General features: G+C 43.5%; 1 long non-coding RNA gene across 1 annotated transcript in view; it reads left to right on the forward strand.

Annotated features, from left to right (window-relative positions):
• The window catches only part of LOC137517781 (uncharacterized), a 100,929-nt gene that overhangs the window by 58,064 nt on the left and 16,615 nt on the right, over nt 1-26,250 (forward strand). The window contains exons 3-4 of the long non-coding RNA XR_011020664.1: nt 2,721-2,968; nt 12,262-12,348. This is a non-coding gene — a long non-coding RNA (uncharacterized lncRNA). The remainder of the gene's footprint in view (nt 1-2,720; nt 2,969-12,261; nt 12,349-26,250) is intronic.

Below are 26,250 nucleotides of genomic sequence, written 5' to 3' on the forward strand. Positions count from 1 at the left end.
GGAACTGTCTATTTGGCCGGTGACTAAAAACTCACATCTTCAATTGTATCAAGCGATTTTTTTTTAATTAGGGAATATACAGAAATTGTGTATGTCTATAAAACAAATAATGTTTATATAACTAAGCATGTTATACAATATGCTATTTTGTTCAGATGCATATACATACTCATTGTAATGTTTTGTGTTTGAAGCAGAGAGTTTTAGCAATTTATTTTTTACCTGTGGGGTAGTGCGTGTGTATGTGTGCGTGTGTGCGTGTGTGTGTGGTGTGTGCGTGTGTGTGTGGTGTGTGTGTGTGTGTGTGTGTGTGTGTGTGTGGTGTGTGTGGTGTGTGTGGTGTGTGTGTGTGTGTGTGCTGTGTGTGTGGTGTGTGTGGTGTGTGTGTGTGTGTGTGTGTGTGTGTGTGTGGTGTGTGTGGTGTGTGTGTGTGGTGTGTGTGTGGTGTGTGTGTGGTGTGTGTGTGGTGTGTGTGTGCGTGTGTGCGCGTGTGTGTGTGGTGTGTGTGTGTGTGTGTGTGTGTGTGGTGTGTGTGGTGTGTGTGTGTGTGTGTGTGTGCGTGTGTGTGTGTGTGGTGTGTGTGGTGTGTGTGTGTGTGTGTGTGTGTGTGGTGTGTGTGGTGTGTGTGGTGTGTGTGGTGTGTGTGTGTGTGTGTGTGTGGTGTGTGTGTGTGTTGTGTGTGGTGTGTGTGTGTGGTGTGTGGTGTGTGTGGTGTGTGTGTGTGTGTGTGTGTGTGTGTGTGTGTAGTGAGCAGGAATGTCAGTTAACTTCCCAGGGTGCTCTGGGGAAGAAGGCTGCATGACATCAAAGCCTAGGCTTAAAGAGAACCTGAGGCGGGGTTCTCACAATGAAATCCCCATACAGAGGCTGGCTCTGCCTATAGAGCCCAGCCTCTGTTGCTACTCAGATTCCCCCTAAATCCCCCCTGCGCTCAGCGATACCCCATAAATTACAGCCACGCTGCCGACACAGAGCGTGTCGCAGCACGCTGTGTTTACCTCTCTAATGTCAGTCTCGCCGATCCCCTGCCTCCTGCATCGCTCCGGGCCTCGCCCACGTCCCTTCCCTCCGCGCTGATTGGAGTGAAGGGACGCGGGCGGGGACCGGAGCGATGCTATAGGCGGGGGAGCGGCGAGGCTGACATTAGAAAGGTAAACACAGCTGCATAGCGCGGCTGTGATTTATGGGGTCTTTCTGAGCGCAGGGGGGGGGGGGGGAATCTGAGTAGCAACAGAGGCTGTGCTCTATAGGCAGACCCAGCCTCTGTATGGGGATTTCATTGTGAGAACCCCGCCTCGGGTTGTCTTTAACATCACTGGGAGGGCGGGACCTACTCACCAATATAAAGCAATGTATAGATGCAAGAAGCATTTCTGCTGCTGAATCCAGGTAATTAATGCAAAATTGGGTAGCCTGAATATTTCTTTATGTTCTGCAATAAGGCCCGGTTCACACTTGCGGAGGCCCTCCGGAATCGCCGTGCCGGAGCCGCACCGCCTGCAGAACGGACGGAACGGACGCACGGCATAGCAATTAAAGCCTATGCGTCCGTTCACATGGGTCCGTTCTGCAGAACCGGAGCCGGACCGGATCCGGGCCGGATCCGGACTCCGGCCTCCGTTCCAACATGCGCTATTTTTTCATCCGGCCCCTCCGGCAGCCGTATCCGGGGCGGAGCCGGACTACACCATCCGGCCAATACAAACAAATGGAAACCGGAGGCCGCACAACACACTGGCTGAGAAATCCGGATGTTCTACCCCACTTCCTATGCGGATTTTTGCGGCGATATTGGCTGGGGACACCTGGGCAAGCATTTTGGAGTGGAGCAGCACGAGCTGGAGGTGTTGGCAGGATGTTGGCAGGATGTCGGAGGTGGAGGTGAGTGCTAAACAGCAGAGGGCCTGATTCCACAGGTCCCCCTTCTGCTGACCTCCCAGACCCCAACATTTTTTTTTTTTTTACGTTAACTTTGCCAAACGGATCCGGATCGCATCCTGATTACCACCTGATGCAACCTGACCGGATCCGGATCGGATCCGGATCAGAACCGTACGGTTCCGATCCGGATCCGGTCCGGATCCGGTCAGGTCATCCGGTCCGTTTGGCAAACAACCGCTAATGTGAACCGGGCCTAAGTCGTAATGGGTGCTCTTTACATACAGCAACCAAACAAATGTAACGTAGCTCACTCTGGATCAGGCTGCTATACACTGCTTCTCATAAATGAGCTTCATGTGACATTCAGAAACATCTGGCCTTGTTGGTTTTATAGATGATTAGCTGGAGGCCACTTAATTAGATATTAGAGTTGATGAGCAAAACAGATGCGGTGACATCGCAAATACCGATAAGGGGGTCTCCGGTTCTCAAACGTGTCTTATGAACCCGCTGCTCTGCTCTAAATCCTCTGCTCATTAATGTGCTGCAGAGGTTGTATTAAGACGGCGCACGTTCTAATTTACCTTTTCCTTAACATGCAAATGCAATCCATTGAAACATAATTAGCTTGATTTGAAGTAATGTTGTTCCTCAATCACATTGATCAAAGGCTTCTCAGTTGCAAGTGTATTCTTGGCATCAGCCAGAGCGCTCTGTGCTGTTTAACATTATGACCTTATGACTTTCCATTCTGCTCCCTTCACTTTGTGACTGGCTTTTAATTGGTTTCATGCTGCGAGAAGCTGAACAACAAATCTGTGTCTGTGTTTTCTAAACAGAACAACGGTTTGGATTTCACCAGCTTTCCCGGGATGTGTGAGAAATGAAATATACCACTCTCGATAGTCACATGATTGCAGATTCATTCCCAAACACGACTCATTTGGCAAGCCAAAAATTTACTTTGACAAGTCCGTACTTCAAATCAAGAATAAATGAAGATACATTGACAAAGAACAACAAGCATTCTTGGAATCAGCTCTGCCCACAGATATCTGATTCACCTTTATAGTTTCTTCAATCAAAAGTAAATTAATTATTTTTGAACGACCACAAAAGCCTTCTACATCCATGGGGGTAGGATACAGATCACTCGTTTTCTTCAAACTCCAGAAAAAAAAATGGTGGCAACAAAATACAGTTAAATACTCTAGATAAATGGATCTACCTAAAAAAAAAGACTGGCCAATTTGTGGTCTTTAGTGTATAACTTTGGGCAACACGGTAGCATAGTTTTTAGCGCTCTTGCCTTGCAGCGCTGGGTCCCCTGTTCAAATCCAAGCCAGGACATTATCTGCACAGAATTTGTATGTTCTCCCCGTGTCTGCATGGGTTTCCTCCATGCACTTCAATTTCCTCCCACATCGCAAAAAAATGCAGAGAAGTTGATTGACATCACCCTACATTGGTCCTAGACTACAACACATGCATTACACTATATAGGCATATGGCTACGGTAGGAATTAGATTGTGAGGCTCTCTGATGGACAGTTAAGTGGCAAGACAATATACTCTGTACAGCGCCGTGGAAGATGCCAGCACTATATAAATACTAAATATTAATAATATGATATTATGCCAAGGACCACTCTAGAATCTACCCTCCCTGGTGTAGTAGGTGGAAATCAGACTTGGGCTTTTGCCTGGAGGGAGACAAATTAAATAAAATCCTCCACATGATCTGGAAATATCCAAACAGAAAACTACAGCTGTTACAGTATAAAATTGTGGCCAGATAGCACCTCGTTCCAGTTAGGATGGCCAAGTTCTCACCAGAAAAGAATTAAACATATTGGAGGTGTGATCCAAAGACAGAGATGATGAGGTTCACATGTGGCGGAATTACCCAGTAATTAAAAAATGTTGATTAGAGTGTTTTCGGACAGATAACATCTAGAGAGGTTTTCAGCCTCTTACTGTTTGGCACAATCTTTGGCCTACCCAGTGACAAACAGGATAAACAGTCTACGTAGCTGGAAGAAATTGGCACCCTTGTGGCATCTACCCTTGTAGACTCAACGTAGTGCCTTTCGATTTGGGAAAAACTGTACCGGCAAAGATAAACCAGGAGTTAGGGGCACTATCTAAAAGCCTTCACTATCAGGGCAGATGTTGGCAGCACCATTGGATCTTTTACCTTCCTGTGTGCAGTTTCTTTAATCAATGTCAGATATGCACTGTAATTGATTATCGCTTACTAGACAGTAAGATCCTTACATTAATGGGTGCTAGAACAACACTACATGTATACATGAATTACGGGTGCAAAGGGAAAATGGGCGCCCCTAAATTCCTAACCTTAGCCTCCCCTTCCAGTATAAACACCCTTCCCAAAGCCTAATTCTTAATAACCCCCCACAAACCCTGGTCCTGATGCCTAGCACTTACCCCACACCATCACACACTCCCCCCCCCCCCCCACGCACAAACCCCGTTCCTGATCACTAACACTCATCCTTCCCTTCAGCATATGCCAAAAGAAGAAAAAAACACAATTTACAGTAAATGCCACGGGAAAAAAGGCAAGAGAAACCCTGAGAATCGGTGAATATCAGGTGCCGCCATGTGCCTGGATTTCCGCTTTTGGTGCTGACTTGCCAATACTTTATATAGAAGTCAATGGCACCACCGATTTGCCCAGGAGCCGCATGGGCCTGATTTGACTGATACCTCACCACACACACACATACAGTGGAGGAAATAATTATTTGACCCCTCACTGATTTTGTAAGTTTGTCCAATGACAAAGAAATGAAAAGTCTCAGAACAGTATCATTTCAATGGTAGGTTTATTTTAACAGTGGCAGATAGCACATCAAAAGGAAAATCGAAAAAATAACCTTAAATAAAAGATAGCAACTGATTTGCATTTCATTGAGTGAAATAAGTTTTTGAACCCTCTAACAATAAAAGACTTAATACTTAGTGGAAAAACCCTTGTTTGCAAGCACAGAGGTCAAACGTTTCTTGTAATTGATGACCAAGTTTGCACACATTTTAGGAGGAATGTTGGTCCACTCCTCTTTGCAGATCATCTCTAAATCGCTAAGGTTTCGAGGCTGTCTCTGCAACTCTGAGCATGAGCTCCCTCCATAGGTTTTCTAATGGATTAAGGTCCGGAGACTGACTAGGCCACTCCATGACCTTAATGTGCTTCTTCTTGAGCCACTCCTTTGTTGCCTTTGCTGTATGTTTTGGGTCATTGTCGTGCTGGAACACCCATCCACGACCCATTTTCAGTTTCCTGGCAGAGGGAAGGAGGTTGTCGTTCAGGATTTCACGATACATGGCTCCGTCCATTTTCCCGTTAATGCGATTAAGTTGTCCTGTGCCCTTAGCAGAAAAACACCCCCAAAGCAAAATGTTTCCACCCCCATGCTTGACGGTGGGGACGGTGTTTTGGGGGTCATAGGCAGGATTTTTCTTCCTCCAAACACAGCGAGTTGAGTTAATGCCAAAGAGCTCTATTTTGGTCTCATCAGACCACAGCACCTTCTCCCAGTCACTCACAGAATCATTCAGGTGTTCATTGGCAAACTTCAGACGGGCCTGCACATGTGCCTTCTTGAGCAGGGGGACCTTGCGAGCCCTGCAGGATTTTAATCCATTGCGGTGTAATGTGTTTCCAATGGTTTTCTTGGTGACTGTGGTCCCTGCTAATTTGAGGTCATTCACTAACTCCTCCCGTGTAGTTCTAGGATGCTTTTTCACCTTTCTCAGAACCATTGACACCCCACGAGGTGAGATCTTGCGTGGAGCCCCAGAGCGAGGTCGATTGATGATCATTTTGTGCTCCTTCCATTTTCGAACAATCGCACCAACAGTTGTCACCTTCTCTCCCAGCTTCTTGCTAATGGTTTTGTAGCCCATTCCAACCTTGTGCAGGTCTACAATTTTGTCTCTGACATCCTTGGACAGCTCTTTGGTCTTTCCCATGTTGGAGAGTCTGCTTGATTGATTGATTCTGTGGACAGGTGTCTTTTATACAGGTGACTAGTTAAGACAGGTGTCCTTAACCACCCTGGCGTTCTGATAAGATCGCCAGGGAGGCTGCGGGAGGGTTTTTTTTAAATTAAAAAAAAACTATTTCATGCAGCCAACTGAAAGTTGGCTGCATGAAAGCCCACTAGAGGGCGCTCCGGAGGCGTTCTTCCGATCGCCTCCGGCGCCCATAATAAACAAGGAAGGCCGCAATGAGCGGCCTTCCTTGTTTTGCTTAGATCGTCGCCATGGCGACGAGCGGAGTGACGTCATGGACGTCAGCCGACGTCCTGACGTCAGCCGCCTCCGATCCAGCCCTTAGCGCTGGCCAGAACTTTTTGTTCCGGCTGCGCAGGGCTCAGGCGGCTAGGGGGGCCCTCTTTCGCCGCTGCTCGCGGCGAATCGCCACAGAGCGGCGGCGATCAGGCAGCACACGCGGCTGGCAAAGTGCCGGCTGCGTGTGCTGCACTTTATTTGATAAAAATCGGCCCAGCAGGGCCTGAGCGGCAGCCTCCGGCGGTGATGGACGAGCTGAGCTCGTCAAGACCGCTCAGGAGGTTAATGAGGGTGACTAATTGAGAAGAAGTGTCTAACCACTCTGTGGGAGCCAGAACTCTTAATGGTTGGTAGGGGTTCAAAAACTTATTTCACTCAATGAAATGCAAATCAGTTGCTATCTTTTATTTAAGGTTATTTTTTCGATTTTCCTTTTGATGTGCTATCTGCCACTGTTAAAATAAACCTACCATTGAAATGATACTGTTCTGAGACTTTTCATTTCTTTGTCATTGGACAAACTTACAAAATCAGTGAGGGGTCAAATAATTATTTCCTCCACTGTATATATATATATATAAAATGGCAGAGTCGTTTCCTCTGCTTGCATCCATGTCCATTGTGCACATACGCGGCCCACTCAGGAATAGCAGCGGGGCTGTGCATGCGCATGTCTAGGTTTGCAGATACAAACACAGGCACGATGGGCACAGACATGGGCACAGACCGTGTTAGCATCTGGTAATGTTATGGGCCTAATGTCTAGTGTGAGTATATTATAGACAGAGATTCTAGGTTCACATGAAGTAGTTTCCTCTGCAGCTCTTCCTTGCTTCCTTCCTGTCTGGTAATTATTCACAGAAATGTGGCTTCTAACCTTTTATCTTCTCAGTGATTTCACTCCTACCGTGATTCTTTTCATCAGCAATGGATAAAGCAATTTGCTGGCTTCCTTTTAGCTCTCTGGAAAACAGAAAGAATACCTTGAATTTTGAACATTTAACACCCACAGACATTCTAACTGTGTTACAGAAAGGTTCAAGGGAGTTCTGTGACAAACAGATGGGAAACCTTGTCAACACATTCTACCAATGCAGGAAACATGCTCTCTCTGCACACTGCAAGATATCAAAGTTTAAAGAAAAAATAAAATACTTAACAAGTGTTTTGTCTCAAGTATGTTCCAACTTACTCATTATTACTAGCATGTTATGTACCCAAAAAGATACAAGATTTTAGGTTAGTTCCATTTTAGAGCTAAATTCCAGTCAGTAGGGGGCAGGAATGTATATCCATGAAGCAGTGGCACAGGACTGGGGGTTGCAGAAGCTTCAACCACAGCCAGGCCCATGCTTCAGATGGGCCCATCTAGGGCCTTGGGTCGGTCAGTGCATTAACTCTTCATTAGTGTTATAGTAGTACAGTAATTATAACTATTATCTGTGTTTTGCCTCACTGCTGCTGTCTTAAGTGACTGGATAGTGTAGTGGATAAGGGCTCTGACCCTGACACAGGAGACCTGGGTTCTCAGCATTTCCTGTTCAGTAAGACAGCACCTATTCAGTAAGGAGTCATTGGGTACACTTCCTAACACTGCTACTGCCTACTGAGCACACCCTAGTAGCCGCTGCAAGAGCTTTGAGTCCACCAGGAGAAAAGTGCAATGTAAATGTTATTTATCTCGTCTTGAGGAAGCCAGTTTTTGTTTGGCAGTAACGTTTAGGGGGGATTCTGACTTAGAGGTGTTCAGTCATAATCCCACAGATGGTAGCTTCGCCCCATTGGCTCATCATCCAAGCACAAGGGATTGTATTTTATATGTTACCATATTTTTTTGGACTATAAGACGATCCTGACCATAAGATGCACCTAGGTTTAGAGGGAAAAAAAACAGGAGAAAAAAATAAATATACTAAACCTGGTTCATCCATTATGAAGGGGCATCCTGTGGATTCTTCCACCTTTGTACCTCATGCCTCCTTGTACCTCTTGTGTCTCCTCTGTCCCCTTTGTGTCCTCCTTGTGTCCCCCTCTGTCCTCCTTGTGTCCTCTATGCCCCTTTGTGTCCTTCTCTATGCCCCTTTGTGTCCCCCATTGTCCTCCGCTTCTCTACCTGTGGCTTCCTCTGCATGGGCACAGTACATGGAGTCCCCGACATTGCAGTGGGTTGGAGGTTCGTATTGCCAGGCATTCACAGGTAAGGAACTCCCTGCATTTGGACTTTAAGATGCAGTGACTTTTTCTCTCCACTTTTGGGGGAGAAAAAGTGAGTCTTATAGTCCAAAAAATACAGTAGGTCCACAATATAAATTCACAAGGTTAAGTATGAGTTAAGGCAAAGAAGTCTGTGTGCTTATGTGAAGCAGCCCTTAGGTAGGTTGTGTGTGTGGTAGTCAGGGGTGCCCCCAGTATTATGTTTCCAGAGGTGCCCCCAGACAGTATAAGGTAGCCAAAGTTAACCCCTCAATATAGGTAGCCAGAGGTGTCCCGTGTATTTGTAAGCAGAGACCCCCTAGTATTATATAGCCAGAGATGCCCCTCAATATTACATTAGCCAGAGATACTCACAGTATTAAGTAGCCATAGGCAGCTTCCAGTACAGGAAGTAAAAGGGGCCCCCAGTATTAGGTAGCCAGAAGTAGCCCCCCAGTATGGAAAGCTAGAGGTACCCCGAGAAGTTGGTAATAAGAGTGGTCTTCAATATTAAGCAGGCAGAGAACGCTTCCCCAATACAGGTAGCCAGATGTGACCTCCATGCGTGGTGAGTGGAACGGAGGGTAGTAAAATACCTCTTCACACTCCAGCAATGTCGTCCACTGTCCACCACAGGCACTGTCTCTATGACTCCAATGGCATCTCTCACCATGTAACCCACCAATATGTGCCAGCAGGTCACGTGAGGAAAGAGGTCACTAGTGCCTTGGAGACTGTGACACCTAGAAGGGATTATCACTGGAACCTGGAGAGGTGAGTTACTTCTCCACTCGTCACTCTTTACTTCCTCTTATCTCCGGCCACTGACACCAGGCCCCCTTTGACTATGGGTCAATAGCAGCCACTACTGTTCATGAGATAAATAGGTAAGGAGTAACTGATAAAAGAAATTTGGCGAATCAACCCCTCCTAGTGGTGCAAGGTTGTATGTAAGTGACCGATATCAGGGAGATATAAATCTTTGGCCACCATGTTTTCACCCTATGTTACTTCTCTTTCTCCTGACTTCAGTCTCTCTCTGCTGTCTGCTGGGAAACATTGTCACTCCATCTGGACAAACATGGCCGGATTCAGCAACTCATATTGAATGACTTTATGCTCCGTCAGCATTGATATAAGTTTATAAGTATCTGCAATAAAGTATGCTGTAATCTTTTTCACGTATACAGCTGACCTGGCTATGTGCCTTGAGCATTGGTACAAGTACAATAACTGTCCTCATTAGCAATGCAAAAACATGCATTTGTCATAATCACAATGGTTATAAACTCCAATGGACAGAAAAAGTACATCTATAGAATGACCCAAATACACATTCCTTTGGAAATAACTACTCTGATCTTGAAAGGACAGATTTAATAGACTTTATGAGCATTTGACTTTTATAGCAAAATAATAGATTGTGTGGCCATGCAAGGACATTTTTCTTCAACTTGTTGTATTTTATGTGGATTTCTGCTAAAATCTCTGTCTGCATCTCTCCGCATGCTATTATACCATTGATTTTCTGGGTTTCACTAATGTACAATGGGTTTTTTCAACAAGTTCATCCTCTATTTTAGGATTCCTAAAAGGTTTTTGTCTCTACCACAAAAAATGCTCATCTTGCACAAGCTGTTACATGTCCGCCTAACAAGTTTTTTTTTTTTGCCTAAATACAACAATTTCACATTTCATATCATATAACTAACAGCACAATTTGAAATATATTTTTAGTTGTGGTAGAGTGCACTTGTAATTGAAGCCACATGCATATTGGTTTGGCAGCAGACCTCAGACCAGTGACACCCCAGTTTTTCCAATGACTTCAGGATAATAATTGTTTCGGATATTAGCCTCAATATTGAACAGTGGTTTGTTAGAGAGATTTGTGCACACAGCCAATAGTGGAACAAACAAGGAAGAACAACATAAAACCTGGAAGAGATCTTGACAAGTGTTGATCGAGACAGTGTACATAATGTAACAGTGACACCTGCATGCTGGAGGCAAAAACACCACAATAACCGGATTAATGTATAACTCTGCTATGGATACTGCAAATAGTGCAAAAAGTATCAGTTACAATGCTCATTAAAGAGGAACTGTAACCAGATTTAACTTCGTCCCAATCAGTAGCAGATACCACTTTTCCCATGAGAAATCTTACCTTTTCTCGAATAGATCATCGGGGGGGGGGGGGGTCTGTATGGCTGATATTGTGGTGAAACCCCTCCCACAGTGTGATGTCATGACCATGGTCCTAACAGTCTGTCTGTGAACCGTGTTGGATTTTGTAGGAAATAACTGCTGTTTCCAGCTGCCAAGCAACCAGTGTCTCCCTCTGCGCATATTTATATCTATTAAAAAAAAAAAAAACTTTTAGCCTAATGCATAATTAGGGGCTGTGGTTATAGATAGATAATGGAAGTTGATGCTGTCTGCTTTTTTCATGTCTGCAAGTAGTAAAGATGATGATGTGTAGGATGATTGTCGATCAAACAACATGATCAAATTACATGGCAAATATCAATCATTTCTGCATCTCTCTTCTATTTTTTAACTTCTCACTTTGCAATGTATTGATTTTTTTTTTCCACTATTTCGCTAAAGACTCACGCCTGTGCAGTAGAGCGGACCCAGTCAGGCTCGGCTATTTCTGCCGGAGCCTGTGCAGAGAGCTGCAACTGTGCATGTGTGCACAGTGACAAAGAGATCCTCAGGGGGTCCCAACACTGGAGTCCCTCTGCTTAGAAGGAAGGGGGAAGCCTCTTTGGGACCCAGAGGCTCCCTCTCCCAAGGTAAGTACCTCCCTGGAGCACTTTTTTTTACAGGCTTACTTAAAGGAACAGTATCAGACCAGGGTGTTTTAAAATCACAATGTACAAATAATGTCTAAGTAGCAGTATAAACATTTTTCATGTCAAATATCAGAGGCTAAGGGCCATATGCAATTCTCTTTTTCACCTGAGTTTTCATCTAGGAGATAATTTTTCATCTTTGATTTTAAATAACTTTCCAGTACTTTTCAACTAAAAAAGTACCAAGAAGTTGGTGAAAAAGTACTATCAAAATTATTTTAATCATTTTCTTGCCTTCTGGGGGCTTAAAAGGCATTTTATTGACAAGTTTAAAAATATCACCTAGGAGAAAATACAGGTGAAAAACGTGAATTGCATATGGCCCTAAAACTCTAATTCATTTTGCGTAGGATTTAGCTCTGTTGGGACAAATCATTCTCTAAACGGGTGTCTGCTTCAATGCACTGCCAGTGTTCTTTTTTTTTATCAGACTACAGAGTATTTTTCTCTGAAAGCAAAACAAGTATGAAAAGCTGTGATGTCACAGACAATTACAAATGTTTTTTAGCAAGTTACATTTCCTCTGCTCTCTTCAGACACTTCAGTCAGAGACACAGGACACTGGACTTTCTCTCACACACCTAGGATTAACAGATGCACTGTGAGGGAATTCCCCCTTCCCTCATGGCTCACTCTGCCATCAGATTAGAGTAGACTGCCATTAGTTTAGAGTGAAGGGAATTTGATACAGTAAACAAAAGAGAAAAGCAAGTGAATTGTATTCATCATTATTTAACAGCACTTCAGGTAATCTTTCAACCCCAGGTTAAAAAAAAACATGTAAATTGATGGTGTTCCTTTAAAATTGATGCAAGAAGAGTGACCCATGTGGAACATCCCATTGTAACCAATAGAAAAATTCCTGCACTGCTCATTGCAATATCATCACATAAAGGCCAAAGTATCCTGACTTTTGTGGTTTCCATATGTCTAAAATCCCGATACATTATTTTGTTGAGCAGTGACACTTTTGTTCTGTCTTCATCCGATTTTTTATTCTACTGTACAGATCACAGGGAAGGATGGAAGGGAATCAGGGACACCTGAAGTGAGAGAACATGCTCAGGCCTATTCTGGGAGCTGAATAATAAAAAAGGTATATTTTTATCCATTATTGATTCATGCTCTGTCATACTCTAGATACCGCTCTAGCAACAAACTCCAAAGTGTGAAAACTGCATGGAAAAGATTCTTTGACAAAAAAAAAAGTTTGTCTATATCAAAAACAACTCATACTGTTAATTGAATTTTTATTCTATTAGTGCAAACCTAATGCAAAAGATGTCTCTATCTGACATTCATTTATGGGCAAATGACCTGCGAACACAACACAACAATAAAATCTGAAGATTAAATAAACCTAACAGAGAAAGCAAATTAAACGTATGAATCATGTAATATGAAATTGTATGAATAAGAAGCATTTTATACTTCATTTGAATTTCTTTTAGCAGACGAAAATAATTCCATATTTAAATTACTTTCTTCAAATGTTAATCTAATTATATTTAACTCTGATTTCCAGGCAAAAAATAAAACATACAATTGTGGAGAGAAAAGGAGATATGGGTCTACCAATGAAAGCTTCCATGGATCATCTGGTCCTACTTTTACTTAATGTCCTACTTTTTTGTCCCCTAGTGCAGTGGTGACATTTGCACCATGTATCGCCACCGAGTGATGTCCCTCTGTACACCCCACGCTTTTCAGCCACAATAATGAAAGTGGGTAGTAGCCTCTCACTCAAACTCTGCCATGAAGCCATGTAAAGGAAGGAGTTGGTCTAGTGGCAGCCTTGAAAGCTGGGTCTGTCTGATCTTCACAGCGTTGACAGCGGCATTGCAGGGTAGGAGACCCATTGAAGAAAGAAGAGGAGGTCTGGGTACTGGAAGATCCTTCGCTAGGGAACTAAATATCACCTTGGCCTCAATTCACTAAGCTTATCTCCTGTCTTTAATAACGATAACGTTTCTATAGTTATCACCATGGTGATAAGGCATGTAGTATTCAGGAAACATTTTACCTCAAGCAAACCTAAAGTTAACTCTTCTGTCTTTAAAGAGAGTCTGAAGCGAGAATAAATCTCGCTTCAGACCACATAGATAGCAGGGGCACGTGTGCCCCTGCTAAACCGCCGCTATCCCGCGGCTTAACGGGGGTCCCTGATCCCCCAAATCCCCTCCGTAATGCGGGGGAGCGCTTCCTGGTTGGGGCAGGGCTAACCGCCGCAGCCCTGCCCCACGCGCATCTGTCAGCGCGTATCTCCGCCTCTCCCCCGCCCCTCTCAGTCTTCCTTCACTGAGAGGGGCGGGGGAGAGGCGGCGATGCGCCGCTGATAGACGCGACTGGAGGCAGGGCTGCAGCCGTTAGCCCTGCCTCCAGGAGCGACCAAGTCTGCGACCAAGTGTCGCAGTGAGGGGTTTGGGGGTCAAGGGACCCCCATTTAGCGGCGCTATTGCGGCGGTTTAGCACACATGTGCCCCTGCTAACTATGAGTTCTGAAGCGAGATTTATTCACGCTTCAGAGTCTCTTTAAGTTAACTCATCCTTAAAATAACTCCAGATTTCTAAAGTTAAAGACAGGCTGTTAACTGTGTGTGAAAATAACTACAGAGGAGGCAACTTAACTACAGAGGAGGTAACTTAAGGAATGATGAGATAAGATAACTCTCTCACTGTGTGATGGTAAGTTTTCTCTTGCTTTATTATATCCAGCATGATCTTAGTGAATTGAGGCCCTTATCTCCTCATAAGGGTATTATGGGTGTTAAAGTCCTGTTTAAAGTCAAACGCCAAAACACTTCCCTGCTCATTTGCAGAGAACGTTTAGAATTGGCTACATGGGACACCACCAAAAGCCTATCTGAACCAGCCCTAAAAAGCAGTTGTGTAGCTAAGGTGCTTGGGGCCCCAGTGTGAGTTTTACATGGGACCCCAAGCACTCTATCGATATGGAGCCCCAAAACCTATCAAAGACACCTGCAGTGTGAGAGAGGTGTAATCAGAGTAAGTTTGTTAAAGTGGATCCAAGATAAACTTGTACTCATTGCATTATTGTGTTCTTTCATATTGTTTATAAGGCATTCCTCAAGGCCAAAATATTTTTTTTGTTTGTTTTAATACTCTAATTCCCTATAAACTTAACAAGCCTTGCCCACAGCTTCTCCAGTGCCTTGGCACTCTCAGACTGTAGCAAGGACTTATGGGAGCTCAGTCTAGGCAGGAGGAGGAGAAGGTGTTACTAGCCAGAGTAGAATGGAATGACCCTTTAAGTCAAGACGTATGATCAAGGTGCAGATGGGACAAAGTGAGCATGTGACTGATATTATAATACAGGAGAAAATGTAAAATTTATTTGATATAAATAACCTTCATGTGGTTGAAAACTGTTCCATTTTCTCTTGCCAAGTTATCTCTCCAGGGTAATATGAGATATCACTGTAGACGGGCTATAATGAAAATGAACATGACAAAAGACGTACTTTTTTTCAACCCATCAACCATCCTGCTGACCTTCACCTGAGCAGCACAATGACACCGTCCTATTATAGAACCCAGCACACTTTCCATTCATATAGCTTACAATACACTCTTCCATTCACGCTGGATACAGCAGATGATGGACACATATAGTGCCTGATTTATTCAATCATCGATGTGTTTAAGCAAATTTCTGAGGGCTCTCGACATTTGTATCACAGTATGTTTACAGCAGAACTCCAAGCAAACTACCCAGAGTCTTAGGGCTACCTGCTGAACAACTCCATTACTATAAAAATGCACTTAAACTGCAATCACACATAGCCCTCTATTAACGTTTTCTCCTAAGTTTTCTCCTAGGTGATATTTTAACACATTGGTCCATATGCAATTCATTTTTTTCTCCTAGGAGACAATTTTCATCTTCTCTGTAAACTAAATTTTCTGCATTTTACAACTGAAAAAGTACCAAAATTTGGTGAAGAGGTACTATCAAAATTATTTTGAGCATTTTCTTTCTTGCTGGTGGATTAAATAGCATTTTATGACAACTTGTAAAAATATCACCTAGGACAGTGATGGCTAACCTTAGCACTCCAGCTGTAACAAAACTACAAATCCCATCATGCCTCTGCCTGCCCGAGTTATGCTTAGAGCTGTCAGAATATTGCAATGCCTCATGGGACTTGTAGTTCCACCACAGCTGGAGTGTCAAGGTTAGCCATCACTGACCTAGGAGAAAACTCAGGTAAAAAAGTGAATTGCATATGGGCCATTATCATTAACATGCTTTTTAGACCACCAGCTAGCAAGGAAATGCTTAGAAGAAAATGTAGGATAAAATGTTAATTGCATATGGGCCAAAATATTTTTTTTAATCTCCTAGACCTATTTTAACTACTTTAGGATCAGTTTTTTCCCCTTAAAAACCAAAACAATTTTCACATTTCAGCGCTCCTCCCATTCATTCAGCGATAACTTTATTGTTACTAATCACACTGAAACGATCTATACATATTTTTTCACCACAAATTAGGCTTTCTTTGGGTGGTACTTTTTGCTAAGAATTATTTTATTTTATATGCATTGTAAAAGGAATAGTAAGAAAAAAAAGGGGAAAAAAATCATCATTTCTCAGTTTTCAGCCATTATAGTTTTAAAATAAAATGTGTTTCAATACATAAAACCTACACGTTTTATATGCCGATTGTCACAGTTATTACAACATGTAAATTGTGTCCCTAGTACAATGTATGGCAATAATATTTTATCTGGAATTAAAGGTGTATTTTTTTTTAACGTTTAGGGATTTTTATTATTATATCACTTATTACAGGACTTTATTTGCAAAATTAACAGTAATATACCCTCATGACATACATATTAAAAAAAAGTTCCTAAGATAGTCCCTAAAATAGTTATTTATGTAATTTTTTTTTTTTTTTTTTTTGTAAATGATGTAATTTTTTTAACAAGTGTTTTATTTTGGCAACTATGGGGCTGGAGTGAAAGGGGTTAAAAAATAATAAATGGAAATGAATGGAAACGGCACGGGGATAGTGAACACGGTGGTAAGTAAACAGTACGCATATCTAGGCCACTTGAATTATACAGGGTCATAGATATGCATACCAAAGATCCTGGAGTAGTTAATCTCATGACCATGATCCCTGAATTTCCAGTTATGGAAACCCAGTGACTTAGAAATAGGGGATTCAAATTCCTGCATGCAGATTCCTTGGACCAGAAAGTCCCACCAGGGGACCCCCCTTCAACCACTGTATAAGGTCTTCATTGGTGCTTTGCTGGTAGTGGTAACGATCACTTCTATATGAGCTCTGAATAATGGTTTTCATTAAAGCAAACCTGTAAGATTTAAAAAAAAAAAAGAAAGCTACATACTCAGTGTCCTGGCCAGGACCTTCTTCATGTTGATGACCGCTCTCCCCTCCGGAACTGCACTGGCATGGCCTGGCTCAGTATGCACAGTACGGCCACACTTGTACACAGAGGGGAACGCGGCCACAAGAGTATATCCAACAAGCTCTTCTCAGATACTTTCACAGGGACCTGCTCACCAGAGGTAGGCTCGGGATGGATTGGGAAGCCTCTGGACCAAGTTTTTTAAATTATCGGTTTGCTGTAATAAGCTGTTAAAGCAAACAGCATAAACCTCTCTGACAATGCAACTTTTTTTTGCAGTTTTTGTGCTTAATATCAGGTTTTACTTAAACTCCAGAGAGTGCAGAAAGTTCTGGCTACAGAAAGTTATGGATGTCAGTCACATGACTCCTGCATTTTGTAGGTGTATTGCTATAATAGAGTTTTAACAGTAGTGGGGTGACAACAGGGAACAGCTCTTTATGTGCACATTCCAAAAAGTAAATATGTTACATAAAGCTTTATTTAACCACTTCACTACTGAGGGGCTTTTTCCCTTCTGTACCAGAGCAATTTTCACATTTCAGTACTCCTTCCTTTCATTTGCCTATAACTTTATTACTACTTATCACAACAAAATGATCTATTTCCTGTTTTTATGCCACAAATCCAGCTTTCTTTATATGGTAAATGTTGCTAAGAATTATTTTATCCTAAATGCATTTAAAAGGAAAAATAAGAAAACATTTAAAAATGTCATTATTTTCTCAGTTTTAGGCCATTATAATTTGTAAATAATACATGCTAGTTAAAACCCACCCATTTTATTTGCCCATTTGTCCCGTTTATTGCAATGTAGAAGATATTTCCCTAGTACAATGTATGGCGCCAATATTTTATTTGGAAATAAAGGTGCATTTTTTTCAGTTTAGTGTCCATCACTATTTACAAGACCATATTTTCAGAATAAATATATACCCTCTTGACATACATGTTAAAAAGTTCAGTCCCTAAGGTAACTATTTATGTATTTTTTTTAATTGTTTTTTTTTTTTACTGCAAAATTTTTATTTGGGTTAATATGGGATAGTGTGGGAGGTAAGGTGTTAATTTTAAAAGTATGTGTGGATATATTTATTAAAGTAAATGTATGTAGGTGTAATTTTACTATTTGGCCAAAAGATGAATTATTTCCTATTAGCGTACTATAAGTACATGAACAGGAAGTAATGCATGGATGTGTTACTTTGGGTAGTTACAATGATTGCAGCAACTCATTGATGCCAGCGATCATTGACACGGGGACTTAGATTAATAAATGGGAACTGCATTCCCATACATTCATCTCCCCTCTACAAATCGGCAGTGAGAACGTGCGCGGGAGGATGTGGCAGCCGTCGGATCCTATTGACGATTATCTACTTCCCTGGACAGGAACTGAAGTCTTGCAGGGTGTAGATAATCTGTTGTAAACCACATGTGTTTAAAACTAAATTTCACCCTTTTTAATTGTTTGTAAAGTTGAATAGGGGACTGTAATATTACTCATACAATCGTCATATTTAATGCACAAGGGTCAATGGCATCAATTCACTAAGTGCAGTTCGGTAAAATAATTTAGGTTGGTAAAATACAAATACCACATTCTGTATTTTACATTTTTTTCCCAAATTCAACTTCAAGCTCAAGATTTCCCTCATGAGGTAGTTGTTTGGTAATTTACCAAACAAACAATTCAATTTACTAAGCCCTGCTCGTAAAGTCTCACTTACCAGCTGTGGAGCATGTCAGGCAGAATGATGTGAGTACGAGTTAGTGTTTTCTGCTCAGTGCATCCCTATCATCCCTTTATATGTGCTGCAGCCACTAGGGGGAGATATACTGTACAACAGCATACTGATATGCACATCTAATGGAATGCAGAAAAGCCTTTTAAAAATTCTCCTTCTCCTGCTGTGCCGGAAAGTAAGTTTCGTCCTCCAAGGTTTTAGATCAAATTAGGTGAGAAGCAGGACTGTGTGGCTCTCCCTATTGGCTGTCTGGCTTTCCCTATCGGCTGTCTGCTACATTTGTCAATATGTTACCGCATGGAGACAGTGGCGGCGCCACACTGGGGCTTACCCAGGCTTCAGCCCCAGCTGTGATGTTGTCAGCCCCTGTTAAAGCCCCCCCAGCTGCCACCTCGAGTCCTGAGTTAGGATTTAGGAAGGAGGAGGGATGGCCCGGCAGACAAAACCCCGGGTAAACAGAAAAAGGCAGGCGTGGACTGCTCTGAGACAGGTGGAGATTTCCCCCCGGGCCGCTGCCTCCTCTAACAAGGGACGCAGCTTGTTGGTGCACCGCCGCGACCACGGGATTTTAGCCCCGCCCCCAGTTCTTCTGGTCTGCCTGCTTACAATAGGGCTTCTCTATTGGCTGGCTGCCGTGTTAAACTCCGCCTCCATCCTTAGCTCCGCCCCCTCGCAATGAAAGGAACTGTTGCAGCAGTTTTGAGTGAGGGGATCTGGCTGCACCTGATTGACATCCTTGCAAGCAGGGCGAGGATGCCAGAGACACAAAGAGAATGGAGAAGGGAAAGTCGTCAGCAGGCTGCCAGGACCAGGTTATTGCTGGGGAAGGGAACAATACACATTGACAATGTGGCTGCACTATGGGTGAGGGGCACATCCTTCAAAAGCACCACAAGTGTGCTCAAACATAATTCTAATGCCATAACATCATGTTTTGTAATAGCAGTTAAAGGAAACCTGAAATTGATTTATAAAGAAAGAGTTTCACTTACCTGGGGCTTCTGTCTGCCCCCTGCAGCCTTCCCGTGCCCTGCGCCGTCACAGAACAATGCTCCGGACACTCACCACAACAGTTTCTTTTTCGCTGGTTTGCAAGTCGATGTTAACTGTGCCTGTGCGGCCCTGGCTGTGTGCATCCTTGTTCGTGCTCCCATCACCAGGTGCGTCCTCCGCAGGCTCAGTACAAGACGCTTGCGCAGCAACAAAGATGTGCATGGCCTAGGATGTGTGCGGGGCTGCGCAGGTGCATTGGACATCGCCTTGTAAGCCAGCAATAAAGAAACTTAGCCGTGGAGGGGGACCGGAGGGTCACTCCGTGATGGCACGGGTACAGGGCAGCTGCAGGGGGCTGACAGAAGCCTTTTTTTTTTAAATCAACTTAAGGTTTCCTTTAAAGACTAAGGCTCTGTTCCCACTAGAGTAGAGAACGATCTCAGGAGCATGAGTGGCGTGTGCGCACACCCTTACATGCACAGGGTCAGCGGCCACTACAGACAGGTTTACAGAAAAATGGGGAGACAGCGGAACTGCAGTGCGGGACACAGAGACTTGTGGGAACCTGTGAGGAAAAAAAATACCCAATTGGGTAATTACTTGGGTAATAGGGAAACCTCTGGAGAATCCAGATCCTTCCTCCTAATCATTCACAGGAAGACTGTGGAGAATCCAGAGACTTCTCCCTAACCAATCCAGCGCAGGGACTTGACGACAGAACTTGGCTGCACACTGGCTTGGAGCCAAACAGGCACGGCTTTTTGTTGGCTCCATGCTACTGAGCAGGCATAAGCCATCCTGCGTAGTGCAGCCATGGTCATGCTAGTAAGGGAGCACGGCTAGGAGGTTTGCGGTGCTAGAATGGGGAGGCATACTAAAGCATTGTCGTCCCCACTCAACCTGTCTGCTTTCTGATGCTTCTTGTGCCCTACTCTTTTGAAACATGATCGAAAAATTTGTGTGGGCCTCTAGGATGTGTTCTTCCCCCAGTCCAAACGGTTCCTGACCTCCAGAGCCGCAAGGAAACTCCCGTGGCAGTTTACATTTGTGTGACGTGATGACATTCGTCACACGCACGCACTGTGCGCGCTGCTCAGTCTCGCCATGGCTCGCCCAGCTTCAGAGGCTAGGCGCTTTCACTCCGGCGCCCGTTGCTCACACCAGCACTTGCACTACTTAGTTGCACTGCACTGCAGAGTCAGTGCAGCCAGACTGTTAGACACACAACCGAGGATGAGGAGGAGAACAATAAGCAGGAGCGACTGAAAGTGCATACCATGGGGTCATGGGCTGGGTTGACAGATTTTTACATATGGTTGATCATCTACAGTAAGTAAAAAAAAACAAAACCATGAATTCCCAAACCAGGAGGAGAGTCAGTTTCACATCATATACTCAAACAGATAAATACTCCTAGTCTCTTATACATTGCATTGCCTCTTATGCAGTTTATGCTGCAGAGCTACACACTAGTGTACAGCAACTGGGTGTGCCCTGGTGGGTCAGGTGCCCAACTGCCCATAATGTCAGTGTCATGATTCAACTTGAATCATGACACTGACATCAGCTGACCCACCAGGGCACACCCGGCCGGCTGTACACTAGTGTGGAGCTCCGCAGCAGAGCCAATGTATATGAGTATTTATCTGTTTGCGTACATGATGTGACACGCTCCTGGTCCTGAAATTCATGTTTTGTTTTTTTTCACTTAGATCACATGGACCGCTGCTGCCAGATTAAGTGTATTTTGGGGAACAGCTGCCAGATTATATGTATGTTTGGGGAACCGCTGCTGCCAGATTATGTCTATTTTGGGGGAACCCCTACCATATTATCTGTATTTTGAAGGAACCTCTGCCATATTACATGTACTTTTGGTGAAATGCTGTCAGATTTACATGTATTTTGTTGGGAAACACTATGGCAGTGTTTAAACTTTCCTGGCAGAGCTTTTACACCACTGCTAAGGTCATGTATATTTGGCCCCACTTATGACCACGCCCATTTTTCGGCATGAGCCCCACCTGCCAGCCATTGAGCCCCTATTGAGCCCCCCAAAAAATCTGAAGCTGGAGCCGCCACTGCATGGAGAGTGTGAGCTACCGGCTGGTCAGAGCTGGAGGTAAATACCAAACACTTTTGTTGGATTTACTGAATGCTTTAATCTTTGGGAATTGCAATTTCTTAACACTTCTTGAGGTAATTTACCTCGGTAGGTCGGTTATTTACCTCACTAGTCGGTAATTTTACTTTTCAGTGCGGTTATATGTTTAGTGAATTGACATTTGGCAGGGTGATCAGTAAAATCAGCTGTTTTCTGCATTACTGAATGAGGTAATTCTTATGGCACCCTGACACTTTAGTTGCGCACTGAATACATGGGCTTCAATTCACAAAGTGTCAGGGTGCCATAAGTCAATAAATAAATAAAATAGCACATGGGGCTTGATTCACCAAGCGGTGGAAACTGTTAGCACGCTGGTGAAAAGCCCTTTATCACGCCTTAACTCAGTTTAGGTGTGATAAAAAAAAAACTTGCGTGAAATCCCCGCGCGCAAGGTTTTGCACGCGAAAAGTTTAGTGCGCATAAAGTTTTGTGCGTGTAAACTTTCATGCACCCATTAAACCCTATGCAACTTTCTGCGCACGTAAAACTTTGCGCGCAAAACTTTGCGCGTGAGTTTTATTCCTGAAAACGGTGCTAACCTACTGGTGCAAAGGTTATCACGCCTAAACTACTTTAGGCGTGCTAAGTAGGTTAGCACCGCTTTGTGAATCAAGCCCATGGAGTCAGCTAGTAGAGGAGCTCCACTTATGGGGTGGTTTTAGTTCGCTTATCCACATTGGCCACAGTGGATGCTGAGTGGGAATGTTGCCTCTGATTGAGATAAGGTCTATGTCAATATATTCTTGTATGTGCAATAGTTCCCCTCCTTCTCATCGTTTCATATTTAATGCAGCTGTTGGAAGTATAAATTAGGACTTTAGCTGGGCATAGAGCATGGCTGAAGCTATTCTAGGGATATTTTGTACAAGTAGTCCCTGGTTAACGAACGAGATAGGGACTATAGATATATAGGTTCTTAACCTGAATCTGTTCTTAAGTCGGAACACTGTGCCATCTCTGTTCTCTGTACCTCTTCTGTGCCTCCAGTGTCCCCCTCTGTCACCTCTGTACCTGCTTTTACAAGTTAAAAAGCCATTTTTTCTTTGAATTTTTTAAATCGATTTTCTCAAAAACTACAAGTCCAATTTGATTTTTTTTACTTGTTCCCATGGAAACACAGAATCCATTCCATTCATAAGTCAGGTGTTCATAAGTCGGGGACTACCTATACTTATCTTTTATATTAAGGCATAGCAAAGTAAGGGGAGGTTAGGGACTTTACATTTGCATTTAAAAAATTGCCTTAAACATACAGTAGATTGCTGCTTTATAAGTATTTTTTGTAATTTAATTGAATCTGTCCATTTTTATTTGCAGGGAACTTATAATTTCTAAAACTGGCACTAAACTCAAACGGCACTTCTTTGCTTCGCAACCATGGCAGCACTACTCTGTGTACTCTCTTTGGAGCACTGTTGCCTTGAGGCTGTCATTCTGAGCTTTTGGCTTGAGTTGTGTTTGAGTCACCTGCAAGGAGCATGCAGCCAGTGGACTCAGACCAGATCCAAAGCATCTGATCTGCATACTCATTCCAGGCCAGTGACCTAAAGGGGCAGAACATCAATTCAGAAGTCAGGAAGATGGCAGTTTCCATATTCTGCTCACTTTAGGCTTCCTTTCAAGTGGACCTGAACAGGACAAAAGGAAAACATAGAGAAACGCACCCTGTATGTATTTAGAGAGTTTAGCCTGTCTTAATTCCACTCTCATTTGTGTCTAATCACAAGTTGTAATTTGATCTCTCCCCTGTGTCACATGACTGCCACGGCAGATGAGCTCATTTGAAAGCACAGGATGTTAACAATATGTCTGCTTCCATGGAAGCAGGAAGAAGAAACACTGCAGATATATTTTAGGATTTGTATAAGCTGTAACAAAGAAATGTTTTTTTGTTTAAAGGTCATTATGCTATTGCGTATCTTTTAGAGCAGAGAGGACGTTCTGAGTTCAGGCCCGCTTTAAAGTAACTCTGTAGCAGCATAACCACCAGTCTTCTGAAATAAGAACGAGGGATACCATCAATATAAACAAATTTCAGAAAACAACACCCTTTCCCTGTCTTACCCTCCACTGTAGCAGAACCTGTAAAATGTATGAGCAAAAGGAACATTGCATGCATTTGCAAATGCCAAAAATGATTGAGGAACAAAGCGAGAAATACAAATCACATAAACACTCAGGCCCGGTTCACACTGCTCGCGTTTCCAGCCGCGTTTCGGGAACGCGTGCAGAAGGCCGACACGCACGACATCAGACAGTGCATAAAGTCTGATGTTCACACTGCATGCGTTCCGGACCAGTGCGGTCCGGGAACGCATGCTGCACGCATTTTTTACAGAAACGCATGGCTGACCCATTCACTTCAGTGAATGGGATCAGCCACTAAACGCATACAAACGCGGATGGCGTGCGTTCGTATGAGTTGCGTTCCGAATGCACGGCCGTCCGCGTTTGTAATGTGAACAGGGCCTAAACTTCTTTTTTTTAGATCTTTAGACTACCATCTTAAAATAAGTAAAGTAATACTTTTGAGAATACGCATAGTTTAGAGTGGTAAAATCACTTTTATTATTCAAAAGGTACATTTTCTGTATTTTTCTAGCGCCATTCAGAAGTTCAGAAAGAAAGACAGCAGATTCAGTTGCGCATCTCAAAAGCACAAAACAGACATATATGAAACTCACACACATACATGGAAACTTAATGCTGGGCATACACGGCTCATTTGTGCGCCGGAATCGAGCCGCTGGCTCGATGCCGGCGCTTCCCCGCTCGTCCGCGCGGGCGCGTGGATCGATTCCCGCTTGTCCCCGCGGGCACTTCCTTATCTACGCTTCGTTTCTTCAATTGTCCGCCCGCGGGGATCGAGCGCGGTATCGATCCGGCGCGGTGATTAGACACGTCGGATATTATCAATCGAGCCATCAGCGGCTCGATTGATAATAAAAAACGAGCCGTGTATGCCCATCATTAGATCCCATTGCAACCAACTGCATAGTGAATGCTAAATCTAAAATTGTAGATTTTGAGCTACTGAACTTTTCTCAGGATTCAATTGGCTTTTTTGGCCAGGTGAGCTGTATTTTAATGCCAAAAGTTAATGAGAATAATCACCTGCTCTCTCCAGGTACAAATAATTGTGCAATGATCGATTTCAGATGGTTGAGGCTTATTTAGACATAATATTTAGTGCAAACTGTTGGAGGATGAGAATGGAGCTATTTGTTGCCTGGTCTGGTGAGTTTCTCCATATGCAGAGTAGGGCCAGAAGGCACTATATCAGTTCTGAACCCTGCAGTAATAGGTCACCTCATACGGATTTGGTCTATAAGACATGGGGAACTGCTCCAGTCATAATTTGCAAGAAGTCACCTCTTGCTATTTAGGGGTGTGCCAGTGGCGTAGCTAAGGAGCTGTGGCCCTGATACAAGTTTTACATTAGGGCCCCCCAAGCACCCTATTGATTTGATACACACCAAAACCTGTCAATGGCAACTACAGTGTCAGAAGTGCAAGAAGGGAATGGGGAGCAGTTTGTTAATGATTACCATTATTCAAAGTATTCAAAGTATCTATAGAAGTGATTATTATGAGCAAGGGCCCGATGCCTTCGCATACTCTGCACCCCCTATTTCTACACCCCTGCGGTGTGCATTTAGAAGGGTAATTTTATCCAAAATGGAAAATTGATGGGTATTAGCCTACTGCCATAACCCCTGTCTTTTAGAAAAAAAAATCCAGATTGGTTGCAGCTTAAATCGATAGTTCCTTTTTCTATATGCTTCCGAATTGCAATAATGTTTGCACTAGAAAAATTTGTAGAAAGTGATCATCTGTGTTGGAAATAGAGAAAAGGTCAAACCACTGTAGTCCAAGCAGCAAATTTGGGCACCTGGGTGCCACAGAAGTTTAGGCACCACTCTAGTCGCCCATGTTAAAATCAAAAGGAAATTTTGGCGGCGAATAAAAATTGCAGCACCAGAGGCAGCTGCTATAAAGATAGCTAGCAGCACAAATAACCACTACAAAAAAAGCCACTGCAGGAAAAACAGTAGCACAAATAGACACTGCAAGAAAGTCAAATGTTCTAGGTATCAGAAAGCTAGTGGAGGTCATAGCCGGATTTTGATATGAGTGACCGGAGCGGTCGCTCAGTTCGCCGGCTTCCAAGGGGGCGCCTATAGCTGGTTACCTTTACTGAGAGCACCAACACCTGGCTACCTATACTGGAGGCACCTAAGCCTGGCTACCTATGGGGGGGGGGATGGATTCCTTCAACTGACTTCCTGTACTGGGGCACCTATGCTTGGCAACCTATATTGATGGCACCTACACATGAGATCCTATACTATGGCACCTATACCTGGCTACCTACCTATACTGAGTTTGAGGGCGTTTATTTTTTTGGGGGGGCGGGGGGGGACACTGCAGCTATAACGTGTGGTGAAAATTGTCTTTCTTTGTCACTCTAAATGGTGGGGGGGGGGAGTGGCTAACTGTCCCACTGATTGTTTTTATGAATATTCCTGAAAGGTTCTGGCCTTCATTTAAGTATATTTAAGATAATGCACTCTTTCCATCTATTTGTGGTTATTAATAGTATTTTTTCTATTATACATATGAGACGTGTCACAGAGATCTGAGCATTTGACATGATGTGTAACAACGTCAAAAAAGGCTGGGAGAC

The sequence above is a fragment of the Hyperolius riggenbachi genome, chromosome 5, assembly GCF_040937935.1.
Source record: "Hyperolius riggenbachi isolate aHypRig1 chromosome 5, aHypRig1.pri, whole genome shotgun sequence".
NCBI classification, from domain to species: domain Eukaryota; kingdom Metazoa; phylum Chordata; class Amphibia; order Anura; family Hyperoliidae; genus Hyperolius; species Hyperolius riggenbachi.